Here is a 20343-nt window from a genome sequence, read left to right as displayed (position 1 = left end):
AGGGCGCGGACTCGGCCTGGGAGTCCGCCGGACCGGCGCTCACTCGCCGGCACGTTTCTTCCCCGCCCCGCGCTCACCCACCCCGCGTCCCTGAGCCCCGCCGGCACCCTCCGTCCTTCTCGGCGCCCTGCCCGGGGCCCGTCGCCCGCTGCCGTGTCCGCAGACCCGCGGAGATCCGCGGCTCTGGGGCTCGGCCCGGGCCCGGGGGCGGTGCTGCCACCCGCCCGGGGCCCAGCCCGAGCCTTGGCGGCTCTCAGGGGAGCTGCTTTTTGCTTTCTCCCTTAAAGGGCCGGTCTGAGAAGGGAAGGGGCTTGTGCGAAGGCTGCTGGGGTTGTGCTCAGGCACCAGGAGGAGCGGCCTGCGGCTGCGGAGGACCGATTAGCTCCGTTCCCGGGGTTGTTTCCCCGGCGCTCTGCGGAGCTTTAAGATAAAAACAGAATTGGTGTGTTTGGAGCCGATAAAAGGTGGTTGTTGCCGGCGTGTTTTGAGTTTTATTTAAGCTCTCTTAGGCGGATCAAATTTGAAAACGTTTGTTTTGTACGAATTGCCAGATATTGAATGCTGCCCCTATTTGGGGACTAAAAATAAGTCTTCGACTCTGCTGGCGGGGCTGGGCTGTTAGCGAAATGGGCTGTTCCGGGCTCTTTCTCTGTGTGTGACCTCCGCGGAGGGCCGTGCTTGAAGTTTCGTTCTCGACATGGCCCGAAGCCGTTGCTGCAGCAAACTGGGCTGGCCTTCGGACCTCCCGCTGCACTGTCAGTGGGGCACTCGGATGACGTCCATGTCCAGGGCACTTGACCTCGGCGCGTATTCCTGTGGCCGGCCCTTCGCCCGGACGGGGCGGCCCAACCAACAGCCTAGTGGAGTCGGGATGCGAGAGTGCCCCCTCTCCCCCGCCTCCCCAGGGTCTTCTCTCCTCTGCCCTTTATAGTCACATGTCCAGGTTTTTCACCGGTCCCGAGGAGAACAGACACAGCCCCGCCCAGTCTATTTCTAGGAGGTGGGTTTGGTGAATAAAAAGGTCAAGTGATCGGGTCTGCGAGCTGGTCCATGGCGAGGGGGGACTGGACGGACACCTGGCAAGGACCGCCCCGCCTGTTCCTCCCCCCCCCTGGCGAGTCCGCCCGCCCACGGCTGGTCTCCCCAGGCCACATTCTTGCGCTAAGTGTGAGAGGCTGTGGGAAAAGCAATCCCGAACCGGCCAAGAGCCGGCGAAGCTGATCCCGCGATGGCATTTTGTTTTGAACAGTTGCTTGGGTTGACGTTTCCTCATAAGGTAAGGTGTCACTGGACAGTCGGCTGCCCAAATGCCACATGTATAATTAGCTTGCGCACTCAGCACCTCCTTCCCCAGGCCCGTAGGCACGGGCTTGGCCCACTCAGCTCCGTTCTGGGCTGCAGGATTCCCCAGGGAGGGCCGAACCGGCCAGGACAGCCCCGGGAGGCCCCCGTACCAGGGGAGACTCTGACAGTGTAGCCTCGTCTTTGATTTCTCTCTCTTTTTCCTCCGTCTCTTTCTTTCCTCTCCTTTATTTTTCGGTTGAGGGGGAACCACTGGGTAGAGGGGTAAACTGGACATCAGCGGCAGGGTGCAGACTGAATGAAGGAAGGGGGTTCATAGTAAATCTGGCAATATACCTCCTCTCCACACCCCGCCCACGGGGGAGGGCTGCTAGTGCCCCTCTATCTGCATTAACCCAGTAGGACCAGCTCAGGCTTGGCATTGTATCCTGGCTTGGGTAGGGGCTTCCTGCTTCTAGTTGGGACTGTTCACCTGTCTGTGTGCTCCCTCCTATCTCTACCCCAGAGGTCTTTCAGCAAATTAGTGTCTGTGTCCTGATTGCAGCTGCGGTTGCTTTTCCCCCTCCAGGCCTAGCCGCTTGGGGCTGCTGGTGTTCACTGTGGGGCAAGCCTGGAAAGATTTGCTGTCGCTCCCTGTCTCACTGTCGTTCAGCCTGGGGTTCTTTGCAGCAGTGCCTTGTCCTCTCTGTCTGTACCCAGATTGCTTGACCTTCCTACCTAGCTTCCCAGACCCCAGCCTCAGGTCAGTTTTGGCCTGCACTCTCTGGCGGAAACCAGATTTCTGCAGCCGTGAACGTGACCTTCCCTCTCGCACTCTGTGCAGTCACCGTGGAATTCAACACTCAGCGTTAGGCACTTTCATCAGTCTACCTTCTACCCTGTTTTCTAGGCCACTCAGATATGCCTGATACCTACTAGAAGATTCCCTTTATTTTAAAAACAAACAAACAACAAACAAACATCTAAATCTTGCATAAGTTTAGTGGGATTGGGTTAGCTTTTCTATGGCTGCAAGAGTGCACTTTTCAGGTGAGAGGTGGGGCCATGGTTTTATTTAGTTGCATTTGTTTTTTATTGAACCAATGAAATATTTCATTTTCCTATAGTAAGGGAAAAGTTATGACTGAATTTTTAAAACGCTACCAGACCATAAATGTATGATCTATATACTTTTGAGAGGATCTTCCGGAATCTACATATGTGAGCACATGGGCAGTAGGCCTAATGACATGTAGATTTTTTTTCCCCCTACGTTTTTGAAAACCTCATAAATCAAGAGATTGTCCCACTTCTAAAAGAACAAGAACAAGAACAACAAGCAACCCCCCCCCCCAAAAAAAAAGAAAAAATCCTTCAGACTCTGAAAGCAAGCAAGTGTGCCCCATACTTCTTAGATCTAGTTTATGGCCAAAGGCAGTTAGTAACCAGTATCTAGACAAATGCTAGGTCATTAATACCTTGGGCACAGTGACATCCTCTGTCACTTTTCTCATGAACTACCAACACCCCCTTTCTCTTCTCTGCTCTCCCACCACATTCCTTTATGTATCATGGTAAAACTAGATAGTCTTTTGTTTATTGTTTATCCTATTTAATGTTCTTAGTTTTTGTTTTGGAAGTAATGAGAAGGAACTTTCTCCTGGTGTATATATATATTTAAATACAAAAGTGTATGAGTTTATTATTAAGGAGCAGGATACAAACTCCTATGTTAGTATATTGTGTAACTATAACAGTCAACATTATACTATAAAAAGATAAATGTAAAAATATTAATTAATAAAGCAGTATCAATCTCTATACTTTAAGCTGATTCTATAATGGATTCAGTAACTAAATACCTAGAAGCAATGACATTCAGTAGGAATATTATATTGTCTGTTGGACATTTTTTCCTTAGAAGCAGAAAGCAACGGATATTTTTCTTAGGGAAAAGCACATATTTAAAATATGATAACATATCTGGCAAATCCTTCTTTTATAACGCTTTAAAATATATTAATTTAAATACATAAGTGATACATTTTGGTTGCGTTATTGGGATTTTTTTTTGTCTGTTTCTATTTGACTTTTTAGAAGGAATATTGGGTTATTGGTCTCTGATAAAATGCTACACATATCCATCTTATACTGAAGAAATCAGTGATGTTTTAAATAATTCTCTTTCAGTTAGCACAATAGTTACTGGAATAAATGAATTTTCTTTTAATAAGGCTTAATATACATTGGCTTTAACCCTTACTTTTAATATTTTCTATACTTAAATATCTCTAAGTTTGAAACAATTGTTAATGAGAGAATTCATACTTTTTCACTGTTTACAGACAGCATTCTCTAAAAGCATAATATAGCACAACAAAAATTTTGGTTGACCTAAGAGCTATTTGTTGAAATATACTTTAGAGGTACATATATATCAATTGATGTTTTTGAAGTCAAGTGAAACATGCCATCAAGCTAATGTGTCTTAGAGGACCATATCAGGCACAGACAGGTACTAGAAATGATAAAACACAGATAACATACAGCAAGATGATTTGCAGATGGGACGTATTATCTACTGTCATGAGGTTAGATGGGTCATATTACTGTTTTTTAAAAAATTAATCTAGGTGATTTCAGAGTTGTCAAGTTATATAGGTATATGAGATTTAATGAAAACAGATTTTATTATAGCAACTTGCTAGAAAAAATGAACAAATATTCATTGCTCTTTAGAGGAGGAAGTGGACTATCTTTATATTTGGATTGCTTCTTGTTTAAGAAATATGGTTCACCCCGATTATTTTTTTTCCTAATAAGGAAAATAAGGTGTTGACCACTTTCTATCTTCATGGTCACTCCACATTTTTTTTTTTTTTTTACTGATTATACTCTGAATCTCAGCATACTCAAATGAAAAATAAAAGCTGGCATTTTGGTATAGTCTATGAAAAGCAATTTTTATTAGATGTAAGCACATTTTAAATGCAAAGCTTATCCTTTTCACTTGAGGTTCTTCAACTGTGATTTGAAAACTAATTGTTTTGGTAAGAGTTATATCAGAAACTTTCATCATCCTCTCATTATGTATTCATTATTCATTATAGGAAAAGTGTTTTTATTTTCCTTATTCTGTGGAAGAGGGTAAAAGCTTTTCAGTAAATTACTTTGTTTAGACATTTAGTCAATGTGGAAATAATTTTAAACTTGTGTTACGGTTTTTGGTAGAGCTTTTCAAGTTTTGAGTATCCATTGTCATAATCTGGATAAAAATATCTATTGAAAAATGTGGGTGGAGGTTGTAAGATGGACTATCATTTTAATCTACTACGGACTCTCTCACCTCCAAAAAAGGGTGCTGGTCTGTTTTTCCTCAAATCTGTGGTAGTCTCAAAAAAAGGGAACATGAAACCCTAAAACCTCAGAGAAACAGTATCGATTCAATTCTTAACTGCAAATCCTTCATATCGTCGCTCAAAATATCCAACTTTACACCAATATTAGCCATTCTTTTTATAGTGACACCATGCTTAGTAAAAAACTTCTAAGCACTGAGGTCAGGTGTTGAGATTGGATTCTAGTTTATTTTTTATGAATCAGATAAAGATTTCTGTGCATGAGACCATATGTGAAGATGAGAGAACAAGAAAATTTCCATATCAAAGGCAATATATCTGAGGCTGCATGGTAATTAAAATGCAGTGGTTTGGACTCTGTGCACTAGCACTTAAGCTGAGCATTGCCGGGACCTTGTGCATCATGCAGGCGGTTGCCTCTTGCATACTTCTTGAAATACACTTATAATTTTGTACAAACATTTATGCCAGTCCACACTTTTCTGTGGATAATTTGTATTTCATCCAAACCATTCAAAGTAGAAGTTATTTTTTGAGCTACCCCCTCATTATGGCTTTTGTGCATCAACTATTTTTATGCTAGTTGTTTGTATTTCCTTTTACCAGAATGATGGCTTGTTTATATTCAGAATCGCTTCTTGCTCCTCTAAGACCCCTTGTATAGCACTCAGATTTTACTATTCACTCACACAAACTTTCATCTTTAGGAAAGATGTGGATTATTTTTGAGGTTAATTGTAGGTGCTGTAATCTATTCTAAACTAATAAAATACATTTAAAAAATAAACTGCTCAGTGATTTCTACTTTATGATGCTAATGTACAGAGGGTACCAAAAAATGTATACACATTTTAAGAGAGAAAAAAACTGTATTAAAATTGTAATACTCACTATATACTGATAACAAAAGATGACTGCCAGTCATGTGTATACATTTTTTGGTACCCCCAGTATTTAGTAATCCCTACTAACTTGCACAGTACGTAATATTGGAAAAAATTCCTTTTTAAAATGTTTAAAGATTTCAGAAATATTCTCCTTTACCTTTTAATGCCATGGAAATGTGTAGTGGCATTCTCTTTCTTATTACTTCAAGTGAAAAACAATTATTTGAAGTGATAGAAATCTCATATTTACCTAAAGAGCTATCTCTTTGCATTTATAGAGAGATGTTTGATTCTATTTGTGAAGAAGTAGGTTAGCATCTTAGCCTGTAGTTATTTGGGATAGAGTAGTAAGGTAAACAATCTAACACTTGGTAGTTCAGTGTTGTATATATTTTAGAAAATTTTGCATCTTTAGTAGCTAGCTTGAATTTGCTGCTGTGTAATTTTCTAGATTTTCTATTTCCATATTTGTACTCTATCTGTGAACATTCTGCTTTGGCACACGTGACAAGGAATTCACTGGTATATTTTCTTTACCAAGCTCTCCTGGTCTATAAAGCCTTTTAAAGATTTCTCTGGATTGAAGCACCATGCATTGAAGAAGTATAATGTGATATTATGGAATCCTTTAAGAGCTTTGTGTTTTTAAACTGTTTGGGATCAAAATTACTTAAGTGTATTGATTTGATGCTTTTCAATGATGCTATCCATTGAATAAATATAAGGTAAATTCGAAATACATCATATGATGTGCATATTAGTGTCTATGTAAACATTCTATATTCTTCCTTGATCTCTTTCTTCTCTGAAAATCTCACAAGATAGCCCTTGAAATGATCTATCACCCTTGCTACCGTTACAAATGTGTTGTTTCTAGTCACTTTAAAGAGACTAATTGAATTGTCTATCTTTAATATATCCATTCAAATGGATAAAGGGACTTTAGTGCTATTTGGGATTTTGACTTCACTGAGCACAATTTGTTTCTTTGAAAAGTAGTTATTTAAAGTCAGACAAAGGAAATTAAAGATACTTTGCTTTTTACAACTACGCAAGCACAATATATGGAAAAAAGGAAATGCAACAGATTTCATTTTTAAATGACAAGCATCGGTTTCAAATGGAACTCATTTTGAGGCATGTGTGCCAATGTTTCCTTTTATACTTTATATTCAGCTCATTGGGTAAGTGATTGAGCACTTACTAAGTTCTAGGCACCTTGAAGGGCATTTCTGAAGCCACAAATCTTTACCTTTTAAGAATTTTCTGTTGAAGATTTTAATATTTGGTAGGTGGGGCAATTTAGGCACAGTTGTCATGGTGCTAAGCAGGTCATTGATAGAACTGGAGAAAAATGCTCCTAAGAGAGAATTGTTCTTTCTTGAGAAAGAATAGCAAGGGGCAGGAATATTGTTATTTTCTTAGAAATAATCTACAGTTATCTCCATGGGCAATGAACCTTCTATGTAGGAGAAATCCTCCGCCCCATCTACCCCCAGTATAGTCATAGTGTAATCCCTAACTGTCCGTTTCTTCATCTCTGAGTAATAATATCTACATCATAGGGTTATTGTGAGGATTACATGAGATAAATGAATGTAAAGCACTAAGTTCAAAGCTTGGTATAAAATGACTATTTAATGCATGTTATCTATTACTGTTGAAGTGGTACTATACTTAGAAGACAAACCTGGCTTGCGATTTCAGCTTCACTATATACTTGCTATGTAATCTTTGGCAAGTTACATAATCTGTTTTTTTTTCCCTCTTGCATGAAATACAGACAGCAATACATGTTCCTTCCTTTCTTTCCTGGAAAGGAGAATTTATTAGTATCCTGGCAGACTTGGGATGGAGTAGTGACTAAATGTAGGGTTTGGATGTCCCGCTCTCAAATTTGAGAAAATTCAATTCTAAGGACTAGAAAAGATTTTGAAAAGTCATTTCATCTGTCATCCTCCATCCTCCAAGGATGTATTGGTGACCCTTTACCCATTCTAATCAGTTAAGAAGCTCTTTATTTTGAAAGCCTGCAAAGAGGAGTTTTCTAATCTTTGGTTATGTGTTTCAATGATTAGCACTAGGAAGTTCTTTATGCCCAATATACACATCTTAATCTGTGTTCGCTTGCTTCTATTTTAAGAAAAAAATGAAAACATATATTCTTCATTTGAATGATAGACCTGCATGTGAAAAAAACCAAAATCAAACTTTCAATTTTCACTTCTTGAATATTTCCTTTGAAATCTTATTTCCTAAATTACCTTTGTGACCTTAAAAAGTTGTGTAATCTCTTCAAGTCTTAATTTTCTAATTTTTTTAAAGTGGGAGTTGTGATAGAATTTATCAGATAGGGTTATTGGGCAGAGTAAGTTTGAAGATGCTGTATATAGAACTGTGCAGAACAGTTCTGGACAACTGTGTTAGGATTAATTGACAATAGTTATGTGATCAGTAGTAGAACCCTGGCATGAAAAGGGCCCTTAATTCTCTTATGTTTTATGAAACTCAGTTTTCAAAGTGCTTTCATATTCATTGTCTCATTCAATAAAAAGTAGTCAGGGTAGATAACCTTACCAGTCATACTGTCTAACTCCCTACTTCATATAAATAAATGTTTTAGTTGGGTTTTGCTTCAGGATATTATTCACTACAAACAAAGCTTGTATGTCATAAATTAAGGCTGGCTTTTTTGGCCCTCTTTTTTTCCAGTCTCTTCTATATCATGTCAATGTTCATTTATTTTATCTTCATACTTATTTCCAGAGCCAAACCAATGCTGCATTTCCCATATACCAATGTAAATGAACAATACCACGCTGATCAGAAGTGTTAAATGTCAGTTATATATGTCTTTGATTAATAAAAATTAGAAAATATTTAACTATTACATAATACGTGTGGCTGGTTGATAGGCAACAATCTTTCAAATTATGGGCTTTGTGAGGAAGGATTAATGAAAGGATCCTTGGTGGGGAAAAGATGGAAACGACTTGATTACAAGATTTCAAAAATGGCAATACATAGTCCTAGTGAGGACGTATGAATATGGATAATTCGATGCAGTGCTTTAGTTGCTACAATGAAGATATATATATAAGAGCAGAAGTACATGTACTAAGGAAAGCTTCTGGTAGGATGTAGCTTTTGAGCTGTGACTGATTAGGAATAGGCTGTTTCAGGTAACATCCTGAAAAGCACTGGACATGGGGGAAACATTTGATAGTACTATTGGCTATTCTGTACATCTGACATTTAAATGTCTCATATTTGTGTTTTTGTGAGACAAAGATAGATAGATAAAAAGGCCATGTCTCTCATTAATGTGATATGGCCATCGGCTGGCAGCTTAACCACTGCACTTCTTTTTCTTAGCTCAGTTTTGTGGTCAGGGGCATTGTGAGTATATTTTAAGGTCCAGGGGAATTTTTCAAATTATTGCTTTCCTTCAAATATATCAATTAAGTATGAAAATTAAAATAAGTGGCTTATTAGTATATGAACCGATGATCAAAGCTATGAGTTAATAAAATCGTATATCTTGCACTGTACAGAACTTTGTTTTTCTGTGAACTGGCAAGCATGGTCTTAGAGAAAGGGCAATATCTGGAAATTTTTAGATCTGAGTGTTATTTCTGAGTTTCCCTTATTTGTTGCAGGTCTTTAGGTGCCTTACATTTATAATTAAGTTTTTCCAATTGTAATGTTGGCATGTTCCATAACTTCTTTTTTATTGAGGTATAATACAAAAATGAATTAACCTTCAGACTGTTTAAAATTTTTGGAAGAAATACAGATTATTATTATACAATGATGATGATGAAACAGAACAGTAGCAGAAGCAGTAGTAGCAACAAAAACCCCTCTCTAGATAACTTTCAAAATAGGGACTCTAAATCCATCCTGTTTTGGTTTTGTAACCTGGAATTTCATGTTTTCTAATAACTTTTTGAGTGCTTTTTTCTCTGAGCTCATGAGCCTTCTTTTCTGTTTTTGGTTTGAAAGTTTTCTGGTGTTTAATAACTCGTTTCTCCAAATTAACCACACCTATTGAAATTTTGCAGCTTATATGACTTTGACATAATCCCTTTCTGAAAAGGGCTTGATGGTGACATAGGCTGGAGAAGTTACGGCCCTAGTTTCCAATGGCCTTAACCTATTGTTTCCCTTACCACTGCTTTGGCATGCTGGAGACTCGGAGGGTTGATAATGCCATGAAAAATATGATGAAATCCCTCCAGAGCCCAAAGAAAGGCTCTGAAGCTGAGTAAAAGGAGAGAAAAAGATGTGAAAGTTCTAAAAAAGAGTTTAAAAACATCCCCTTAGTCATATTAAATTAGTTATGATGCTTTAAAGAATATTTTCCTTTAGGACTTTCGGTTGAGTTATTTAATAAGAAGCAAAAACCCAAGAAAAAAAGAAAATAAAAATTGAAATAATATAGCAACCGAACAAAGTTTGACTGACTTGGAACACAGCACATTAGTTAACTGACTCTCAGGAACGTTTTTTACTCTTGAGTCTGAAGATCCAAATACACACTAGAGAAAAATTGGACTATTTTAAAATTTCTTAGCTGTAATCTTTCCCACTATAAAGATGCATGTTGAAAATAGATATATTGAGGTTTCAAAAGAATTTTAATCTCGGAACAACTAAACTGTATATTATATTTAATTTTTATTTTTAATACAATATTTTAAGGCATTTTTAAAAGAAATTTTCAGCTTTTCTGAGGTTAGACCCTTTAAAGTTTTACGGACATTTTCAGAGAATGCTTCCATTTGTACTTTTTGTATAGGTATGTTACATGGTAGAGTCATGTATGAATGCTTACGTGTTTTTAATTGTGTAGCATTTTGTAACAAGCTTATTTTCTCTGAGACAAACATATATAAATATGCCAATTTAAAATGGGACTAGTGAATTTAGGGACTCTTAATCCTCCTGTGTGGTGGGGAGAGAATGAAAAATAGCTCAGCTTTTAATTATGACACCTTCGGACCTTTTTTTAAAGCACTCACCATAAATACCCATATCTCAGTTGTGAAGTTTTGTGTTTAATTTCTTCTTTATGTCCACATGGAACACTCATTAATGCTATCTGGAGGTATGTGAGTGAAATGTATGGGGAATTATACCCCTTCATATTGTATGCTAATTTTTTTCTTTTGAATTTTGGTAGCATCACTTTCACATCTTTGGGTTATTCTGTCCTTTATTTTTGATCTGTCCGTACACTAGTTTCTGTTATTAAAATGCCAATCAAGTAGGGCATTTGTATCAATTATCCTTTAAATTGAATGGGGCTATGATTATATAGTCTTCAGTTTTAGTAAGAGGGGCATTAAATTATTTGGTCATCCTAAATTGTCTCAAATGAAGTCTCCACTTAGTTAAATAAGTATATTGCTAATGCATCTTAAAATTAAATATATTTGATTATTAATAAAATATTTGTTTGAATTGTATCACATAGTAGCACTAGTTGTTATCCTCCCTGCTTGATTGGGGTAAATGTAGCATTTACAGTAGCTGAGGTGAAAGGAACAGAATTTAAGATGTTTAAGGAGAGGAAGAAAGACATCTTAAATGGTTTGGATAGCCTATGGGCGACTGGAAAGTATGATTGGTAAGGGTGAGGTTGGAAGAATTCCTCTGGCAGGATAATTTTAAGGCTTATTTGGGAGAACTTATCATTATAATAGAGTAGTGGTCTGCAAACATTTTGGATAGAGCACACCATCAGTAAAACGTTTATGAACATGTGTCCTAATACGTGTGCATATTTATTTGAAATTATAGTAGTCACCCCTTATCCATGGAAGACATGTTCTAAGACCTCCTGTGGATGCCAGAAACTGTAGATAGTATTAACCCCCATATACGTACTATATAACCCATATACTCGTATACTATGTTTTTCCCTATGTGTACATACCTGTGATAAAGTTTAATTTATAAATTAGACACAGTAAGAGATTAACAATAACTAATAATTACTGTATTTGAATAGAACAGTTATAACAATATTCTGTAATAAATTATGTGAATGTGGCATTAATTAGTAAAATAAGGGGTACTTGAACACAAGCCTGATCTTATAACTGACACCCCTATTAAGCGACTAACGGGCAAGTAGCATATACAGCGTGGATATGTGGACAAATGGATGATTCATGCCCAGGGTGGGACTGAGTGGGATGGCATGCGATTTCATCATGCTGCTCAGAATGGTGCGCAATTTAAAACTTTTGAATTGTTTATTTCTGGGATTTTCCATTTAATATTTTTGGACCATGGTTGACAGCAGGTAACTAAAACTATGGAAAGTGAAACTGCAGCTATGGGGGACTACTGTATATACATGTACTATTGTGCTAATATACGCTATAAAAACATTCATAAGTAGATAGTAAAAGAAAGAGGTATAGATAAAATAAGCAATTTTTTAAAACTAACTGTGGTTCCCCCAAACCCTATAATTTAATATGCTTGTTATTTTTAACAGTCTTAATTTAACGCTTTGTGAGGAAGTGATTTAAAAGTTTGGTTCCAAGTTCAGTTTACTTTGCTACATGGTTTTAATGCTGCCACAGCTGAAAATGATACCTCAGAAAAGAAAAATATATCTAAATGGAAGAAGTACATCATTGTCTGCATTTATTTAATTGTTATACTAATTTATTAATCCAATACACAAAACATGCAAAAAAGATTTGTTATAATTTGGTTAGTAAACCTCTATCTAACCTGATGGCATCAGTTGTTTTTGCCAATGAGGTTGAAGGTATAGCATTTTCATATTTTTAATAAATGGGCTCAAAACCTTCTAAAACTCTTTGGAAAATTATTAAACAGGTTAGAATATTTTGCTGCCAATTTTTAAATTGAAAACAGATGAGAGTTTTTTTAGGTGATAGACATAGAATTTTTGGTAACAAAATCACACTATGATAGAATCATTTCCAAACATGTTTTCAAAATACTTTTTCATAGCATGAATCTGTTTTGGAAAGCATTTACTTTCTTATTTGATAAAATATTACCTTTACCTTGAAGATACAGATTATGTTTGTTTGATGCTATGTATGCATTCTATCTATCTATCTATCTATCTATCTATCTATCTATCTATCTATCTATCTATCATCTATCTACTTATCTATCTACCTATCTACCTATCTACCTAATCTAGCTACTTGGTAACACACACGCACAGCACCTTGTCATCACATACAAGGCCAACACATTTGGTACACTAGTTTTTAAGTTCCTTATCTGAAGTTTGGAAACATTGCCATGAGATAAGCAGTGGAACAGTGGAACCTCTGGGTGGTGCAAACAGTTCTCATGGTTACTCCCATCTCATTTCAAAGCGTTGTAAAGATTTTACTACGTTTTACAGGTCTATTTTTAAAAGTAATTGCATCATCATGAAGCACTTGGCTTCAAAACATTGTGTCACAACCGCCAGGCTGTGAACGATATAGTGCGTGAAGGCCACGGTGCTGTCTCTGTAAACTTATCCCTGTTTTGTTTCCTTCAGTCCAGCTAAAGCAGCCACTTCACCAGTGGTTACACTTTGTCAGTTTTCCCTAAAAGTTACTTTTACTTAAAAAAGTGACACTGTTGAGATTATAGTTTCTTTGGTACATATTTTAGTGGCTCACTCAGAAGTAACACTTTGCCTTTTTAAATATCACAAGCTGAGGCATGTGAAAAAAATGTACATTTATTTATCTGAAAAACAAGCATCCTACTTATGTCTCTTTTTCAAATCTCCAGCCATGTTTTCTATGCAATTTCCAACGTTGCTTGTGGCAGTACTCATTGCACAAACCCAGAGGACATCATTTGCATTGCATTTTAGGTAAATGGTTACCCAGAGTCGTGCATGCGGTCACTCTGATGTTTGTAGCAAGGGAATATATTTACATTTCTTGCCATATTGTTTTCTGTTTATTATTTTAGCCATATTTATAGCAACAGGAAGAACTGCTTTTCTAATAGCATATAACTTTTTGTCTTTTGTAGTTAAGGAACTTCAGAAGAGGTTTCTAAACATTTAACATTACATTTGGTGAAATTCTGTAAAATACTGGATTGAGAATAATATGATTCTAAACATTGGAAAAATGGCAGCAATTGCAAAAATATATATCTATATGCTTAGTTTTCAAATGCCTTACAGATTATAATGGTTTCATATTCTTATTATTTAACATCTCAAAGTAAAATAAGGTTAATGATACTAGATATAAATCTACATCTCAAGTCATTTTCTTGGTAAGTTTAAGTGAAAAATAATCTTGTTCTATTTCTTGTCGATCATTGTTTTTATTCTGTAATGTGGTTACTGAAGGGCTACTACTATAGTGCAAGTGTTTACTTGGTCACAGTATTATTGTCACTGAGGCCTGTATTATTAATGTTATCCTCAGACTGTGGTCTCTTTGGAAGGATCTTTTTAAACCACTTGAGCATTTGTTCAGGGTTAATTTAGTTTAAAACTAGATAATATTATCTATACTCCGTCTCCTCTCTTTTCTCTGGAACAAGATGAGACACATTAATATTTCACATATGGACCCAGAGTGTTAATCTGTATCTAAATTTAAGTAAGGATTAGTTTTTCTTACTTTTAAAATAAATAAATATACACAAGTATATTTACATAGTGTACTCCTAGGAAGTGTGAACCCACTTTGGAGACCTCAGGAATATAAAAGTAAATGGGGACGCAAGGTGAGTCAAGGGAAAAAAGCATAGTTTCCAGAGAACACTCTCCTGGGATCCCTCTGAAGAATGTAGCCAGTCACTGAAAGTCTGAGCCAGACAGTGGGGCTACACGTTAATCAGTGTTGGAGTTGGAAAAAAACAGTAGTATGGCATTTTTATAGGGCTCTGATATGAAAGAGGAAGCAGATTTAAGCCATCTTTTATTCTTTAAGACAACCAATTTGAGTCATTTGTTGGCATGAATGGGTCAGTGAGCTTCCAGAGTTAGGTGTGTTTATCGTGGTGCAGGAGAAGGAATCCAGTGGAGGATCACTAGTCCCCTGAATGCCTGGGGCTCTTTGTCGCTTCTATACTCAGCCTTCCTTGGATTTAGATATAATCAGAGCAGAAGCTGGGACAGGTGAGTAAGGCCGCAACGAGGGAGGGCTGTATGCTTCCATTGTCCTCAGCATTCTCTTCTTTTCTCCCTTTCCCCCTTTTCCTCTAATGCGATACACTTATTGAGCAGTGTGGTGTACTAGCAAGAGCCCAGTTTGGAAGCTTCAGCTCTGCCAGTGAACTTCGGGTGACTTTGGCTAAGTCACTTCTTTCTAGGACTTAGTTTCTTCATTGGTAGAATGGGAACGTTGATGATCTGCATAGAGTTTCAGCTCTGACATGCTGTTTAGCCCCTCCTGGGATCAGGCTCTGTGCTGCCTCTTTATACAGAACTTTCAATGAAGGTCTCTGTTCTGTATATCACCCTCACAGCACCATGTCCACTATGCCTTATAGAGAGACAAGTGGCTAGAAATTTCATTTAATAAATGAATTTATGCCGGTGACTCATGAGCAAAACCTGTGAAATATTTCTAGCGTCTTCCCTTCACTCACCAAACCAGTCGGATAGAGTGCATTTCCACCATGAGATCCTAGGCAGTGTTCTTGCTTCCTACCCTAAAGTGGCTAATGAGAACTTCAGGAAGGAAGTATTAGCATCTGAAGGGTTGTGTCTGTAAAGGAGTTTGGGCTGATGAGATCGGCAGGGTGTTGGGACGCAGCCATCAATTCATTGCATGTGTTTGGCCAGGATGGCAGCAGTGGTCAGTGCCAGGTTTTTTGAGTATGGTTACTGTCACCAACAGAGTTGGCTGTCTGAAGTCTGCTAGTTAACCTCTTCCAGAATCTTCGAGTGCCCCTATCACTCAGGAGGAGGAGGATAAAGGAATCTCCGGGGAGGGGGGGGGAGGTGCGGTGTCTAGACACCCTCCCATTTTCAGTAAGAACTTATTTCTCCTCTTCCAACAGATTTTTGAAGCATTTAATAAATTAACAGATTTCAGATTTTCTCCTTTTCAGTGTCCATTCATTGCCACAGATGGAGGTAATATTGAGTAATGAAATAGATGCATATTACCAAACATATATTGGGCAATTGACTTATATCTGGGTGTTTTCATAAGATCGAGAGAATAACCTGTATCATAGTTTTTGAGAGGTTTCAATATCCAAAATACACTTGGAAGAGTGGCAGATAGGTGGTAAGCTCTCATTAAACATTAGTGATTATTATTTTATTATTTCATTTGCATCACAACTCTGAGAGGTAGATGTCATTATCCTTATTTTATAGACAAAGAAATTAAGGTTTGGAGAGGGAAAATAGCTTGCCCAAGGTCACATAACCATTAAGTGGCAGAACCATGACCTAAATCCAGATGTCCTGGCCAGAAATCCCATGGTTTTTCTGCTATATAATACGGCTGCCTATAACAGGCAAGTAAGTCTTGAGCTTTCCCCCAGATAATCTATAAACTAGATAATCGGGAGCTTGGATAATCAGAACAATCAGGAGCTGGACATGTTATTATGTGATGTTGAATTTCAGTAGGTTTGGTTTTTAAGGTAGTCCTTGTTTTTTTTTTGCATGGCTGGATGTCAACTGAAACTCATGTATATCAGAACCGAATCCTCTCTTTGCATAGTTCTGATCTCAGCTTTACATAGTTCAGATGTCATGGTTTGATCTCAGTTCCTACAGAACCTTGCAAAGTGAGGACCTAACTCCAATTTGCACTAGTTTCTGTTAACACAGTGCAGTGCAAAGTGAGGACTGCCTGCATTTCCATCAGCTTCACATTCACATTCAGAAACTCGGAGTCTCTTTCCTCTGGGTCAGTTAGATGGTTCATTTTCATTTGATGACCCGTTCATTATCTTTTGCATCCTTTTACTTACAAGGTTCCGTTCCTGCTAAGGGAGAGAGCACTGTGTCAAATCAGATCTCTGAAGGCCCCTAATGATTGGCTCTTGGTGTACACGCTACCACCTCTGACACTTATGGCACACAGCAGTAGCTCTGGATTTTGATAGAAACATCTGTTTTCTTTACTTTCTTTTTAAAAAAACTCTTCCCCACTCCTCATTCCATATCTGTTTCATTCTGAATTGAGATGGTTCTTTCTCCCTGTTCCAGCAATGTAGAGGAAGGCCGGTTATCTCTCAGTTGGTGTTTTACTACATGAAAAGTGATATAGTAGACAGTGAGCAGCCATTAGACCAGAACTGGGTCTACTTAAATTTCTTTTTAGATATAGATGCTTACATTCTTTTTAGAGTGCTTAATAATAATTTCAACCTGAATATAGATGCATAGATGTCAATTTTAGGGCAAGATAATATTGAAAATACTGGTGCTTTGAATCTCCTCTTGTCCCAAAGTTAAAAAACATTCTCCTTCCTTGAATTTTGGTCCTACTGGCCCCTCCCCCATTTTTAAGATGACGTTTTAAAACCTGTTCTTAGTTTTCTGTGTTATGCATTCTGAAGAGTAGAAATCATTTGCTGACCTTAATTTTATTTCTGCTACCTGTACAGTGCTGGCTAATTGCTCTGGGGGGACCGTAGCTTGTGCCATTGTGGTTAAGAACATACGCTGCCACTTTCTAGCGGTGTGAGCTCGGGGCTATTATCTTCATCTCTGTAGGCATCAGTTTCCTTATCTGTAAAATAGCAGCCACTCCTTAGGGTTGCTTTAGGATTAAATGAGTAGATACACGTGCTTAGAACAGTACTTGGCATGTGGTGCTATGCAACCATTAGCTATTATTCAAGTGAATGTCTTTAAAAGGAGAATCTGGCCCAAAGGAAAGAGTACTGTATTCAAAATACTTTATTGCAGGGGTGAAAATGAACACTACTAGAATGGTGTGTGAAATCATCCTACAACGTGCCCTAGCACAGTGACTCTAGAGTACTTTTGAGAGATAATACTGTTCTCTGGTAATAGGTACTCTGAGAACCTCTTCAACTGCAAGTCAACAAATCTATTGGAACTCAGTTCCTTTATTACAAGGTCAATGTCTTCATTTTTGAGTGTCATCATTTATGGAGACTAGTTGAGTTGGCTACAGAGTGAGTTGGGTATGAGTTTTCTAAGAGTTAGATTTGTGACTATAGTAGTCGTTAAGAAGCAGTGAACTGAAAGAAGCAGCAACTAGTGGGCAGGGAGCTCGAACTAGTGGGCAGGAGGCATCCCACAGGGAGGGCCCAGGTGCAGCCTGGCTCGGCCAGTGATTGCAGCCTTAATGTCTAGGCCCTAGAAGGTTATTGGTGGAGGCAGCTGGCTGAGATTGGGGTATGGAGTTGGTAACCTCTATTTCCCTCAGGGTTTTCTGATGCAGGCTCCATTGTCCTGTGGACCCAGGAGGTGTCCCCCAGCAGGACCTCCACCCCAGCCAAACATGGCCAGGGATTGCAGGCTTAACCTCCAAGTCCCAGAGGATTCCTAGTGGAAGCAGCCGGCTGGCGATGTTAGAGCTAAGATTTTAACCCGGGTTTGTCTGATGACAAACGCGAAGCTCTTTGCACCGTTGACACCTTGCTGTTTCCCTGATGAAGAAGGCGTCTGTGGAGGAAAAGAAAACAGGCCCGAGTTCACACTGCGAGAACATGGTAGAGTATGCTCCTAGCCACAATGGCACAAGCTACTGTTCCCCAAACCTGTTCTCCAGCACTGGACAGAGGCTGTGGAGGCATTTGTGACTTCAGCATCTAAAGGCATAGATGATATATCGTATCTGAAAGGGCCCCTATGAAATCCTAGGGGTGGCCTGTGGGCAGCAGCGCCGTGGGGAAGGTGCTGGAGGATGGGGCAGTCGGATGGTTAACAAGTCTCACGGATAGATTAGAACTTGGGAATGCATTTCTGTGGAGTCCTCTATTATTTATCCCTGAAATCACAGACTCCACAGTCTGGATCATAGAACCTCAGAGCTGAAAGGGTGTCCTAATCACTCTTTTTATGGTGTGGTTTTATATAGGACGTGACCAACCATCCAGTCCAGGCTGGAGAAGCAATAGCACAGACATTACTTACTCCTTTCCACCAAGGAGTAAGTTCCACGTGGATAGGAATTTTGTCTGTTTAATTTTCAGTGCCTGGAGCAATGCCTGGAACCTAATAGCACTCAGTAGATACTGTTGAATGAAAGTATGCTGTGACATCTTGTTTAAAAGTTTTGTTTTATATATTGGACAGTAGTATGTACCAAGTGTTATCTCATTTAAGTCTTACCTTAACCCTGCGAGGTCTGTATTATTGTTTCCAATTGAGGAAACTGAAACTCAGGAATTAAGTAATTTTCTTAAGGTGACATTACTAAAACTTGATGGTCAGGCTTTGAATCTGTGAGTATAATCCCTACATTGTACCGTGGCATTATCGCCTGTTGTCCTAGATCATATTCTTTTATTAAAGGAGCCTAAATTTTCATGGAAGCCAGATCACAGTGTTGAGTCATTAATCTTACTGCCAACTAAAACTCGCAAGCTTTTTAGTTACCATGTGTGTCTCATCCATCCTACTCTTGAACTGCTGGTTTTTTTGTAGCTAAGTGTAGAAAGTAGAATTTATTCCAGATAGATTTTCTCTGATTAGATTTATTTGATCTTTCATTATTAAGATTTTTGGTTTAGTATAGTTTTAAAATTTCATCAGATAGTTTTTTGGCATTCATTGATAAAATAAGTTTTTATTCCTTAGTTTTGTTGATATTCTATAAAACATGTTGAAAAATTTTCTAGTGCTTAACTATCCTTGTAGTCCTCAAAAAAGCAACTTAATTACAGTATATGTTTTACATATATATTGCTACATTTGAATTTTGTATATATGAATTATAACTATGATTCATTTATTTTGGTGCTGTCTCTATAGAATTTTGATAGTAGGGTCATGCCAGCTTCAAATAATGACTTGGAAGCTTTCTGCCTTTGTCTGTGCTCTGGAAACATAGGATTTGTCTATTGTCTGTTGTCATCTTTGTCTTTTGGAGAGAATAGAAATTGTCAGTTCTTTAAAAGTTGAAAAACTTATCTGTAAAACCATTTAATCTTCACACTTTTGAAAGGGATAGATATTAAATAGTATTTTATTGGTCTGTTTATATTTCCTACCCTTTCTTGAGTCAGTTTTGGTAATTTATGTTTTGCAGGAAAATAATCTGGTTTCTCTAGATTTAAAAAATATGAGGTCTGACAATTAAGTTTGTGAACTTGTTGCACCGATGTTGCTAACCTTTTTTGCTATCAGAGGGATTATTCATTATGAATTTGTACCAACTGGACAAACAGTTAACCAAGTTTACTATTTGAAAGTGCTGAAAAGGCTGCATGAAAAAGTTAGATGACCTGAAAATATTGCCAACAACTCATGGCTCTTGTATCACGACAATGCACCAGCTCCCACGGCAGTGTCTGTGAGGGAGTTTTTAGCCAGTAAACAAATAACTGTATTGAAACACTCTCCCTACTCACCTGATCTGGCCCCCAATGACTTCTTTCTTTACCCAAAGATAAAGGAAATATTGAAAGGAAGACATTTTGATGACATTCAGGACATCAAGGGTAATACGACGACAGCTCTGATGGTCATTCCAGAAAAAGAGTTCCAAAATTGCTGTGAAGGGTGAACTAGGTGCTGGCATCAGTGCATAGCTTCTCAAGGGGAGTACTTTGAAGGTGACCATAGTGATATTCAGCAATGAAGTATGTAGCTCTTTTTCTAGGATGAGTTTGCGAACTTAATTGTCTGA

General features: G+C 38.2%; 1 protein-coding gene across 12 annotated transcripts in view; it reads left to right on the top strand.

Moving 5' to 3' along the window:
• Positions 1-20343, top strand: part of SOX6 (SRY-box transcription factor 6) — a 600111-nt gene that overhangs the window by 7706 nt on the left and 572062 nt on the right. Inside the window, exon 1 of one of the 12 annotated variants that reach the window (XM_074336051.2) lies at positions 483-1276. The exons of 10 other annotated variants lie outside the window; for them this stretch is intronic. The gene's annotated coding sequence lies outside the window, so the exon portion shown is untranslated. Of the gene's footprint in view, positions 1-482; positions 1277-20343 lie in introns of those variants that run through there. One more of the 12 variants, XM_019746645.3, reaches the window with a different exon arrangement.

The sequence above is a fragment of the Rhinolophus sinicus genome, chromosome 14 (genome assembly GCF_057876585.1).
Source record: "Rhinolophus sinicus isolate RSI-liver-muscle chromosome 14, RSI-T2T, whole genome shotgun sequence".
NCBI classification, from domain to species: domain Eukaryota; kingdom Metazoa; phylum Chordata; class Mammalia; order Chiroptera; family Rhinolophidae; genus Rhinolophus; species Rhinolophus sinicus.
Note: the sequence above shows the minus strand (reverse complement) of the source record. Positions and strands in the feature narration are given on the sequence as shown.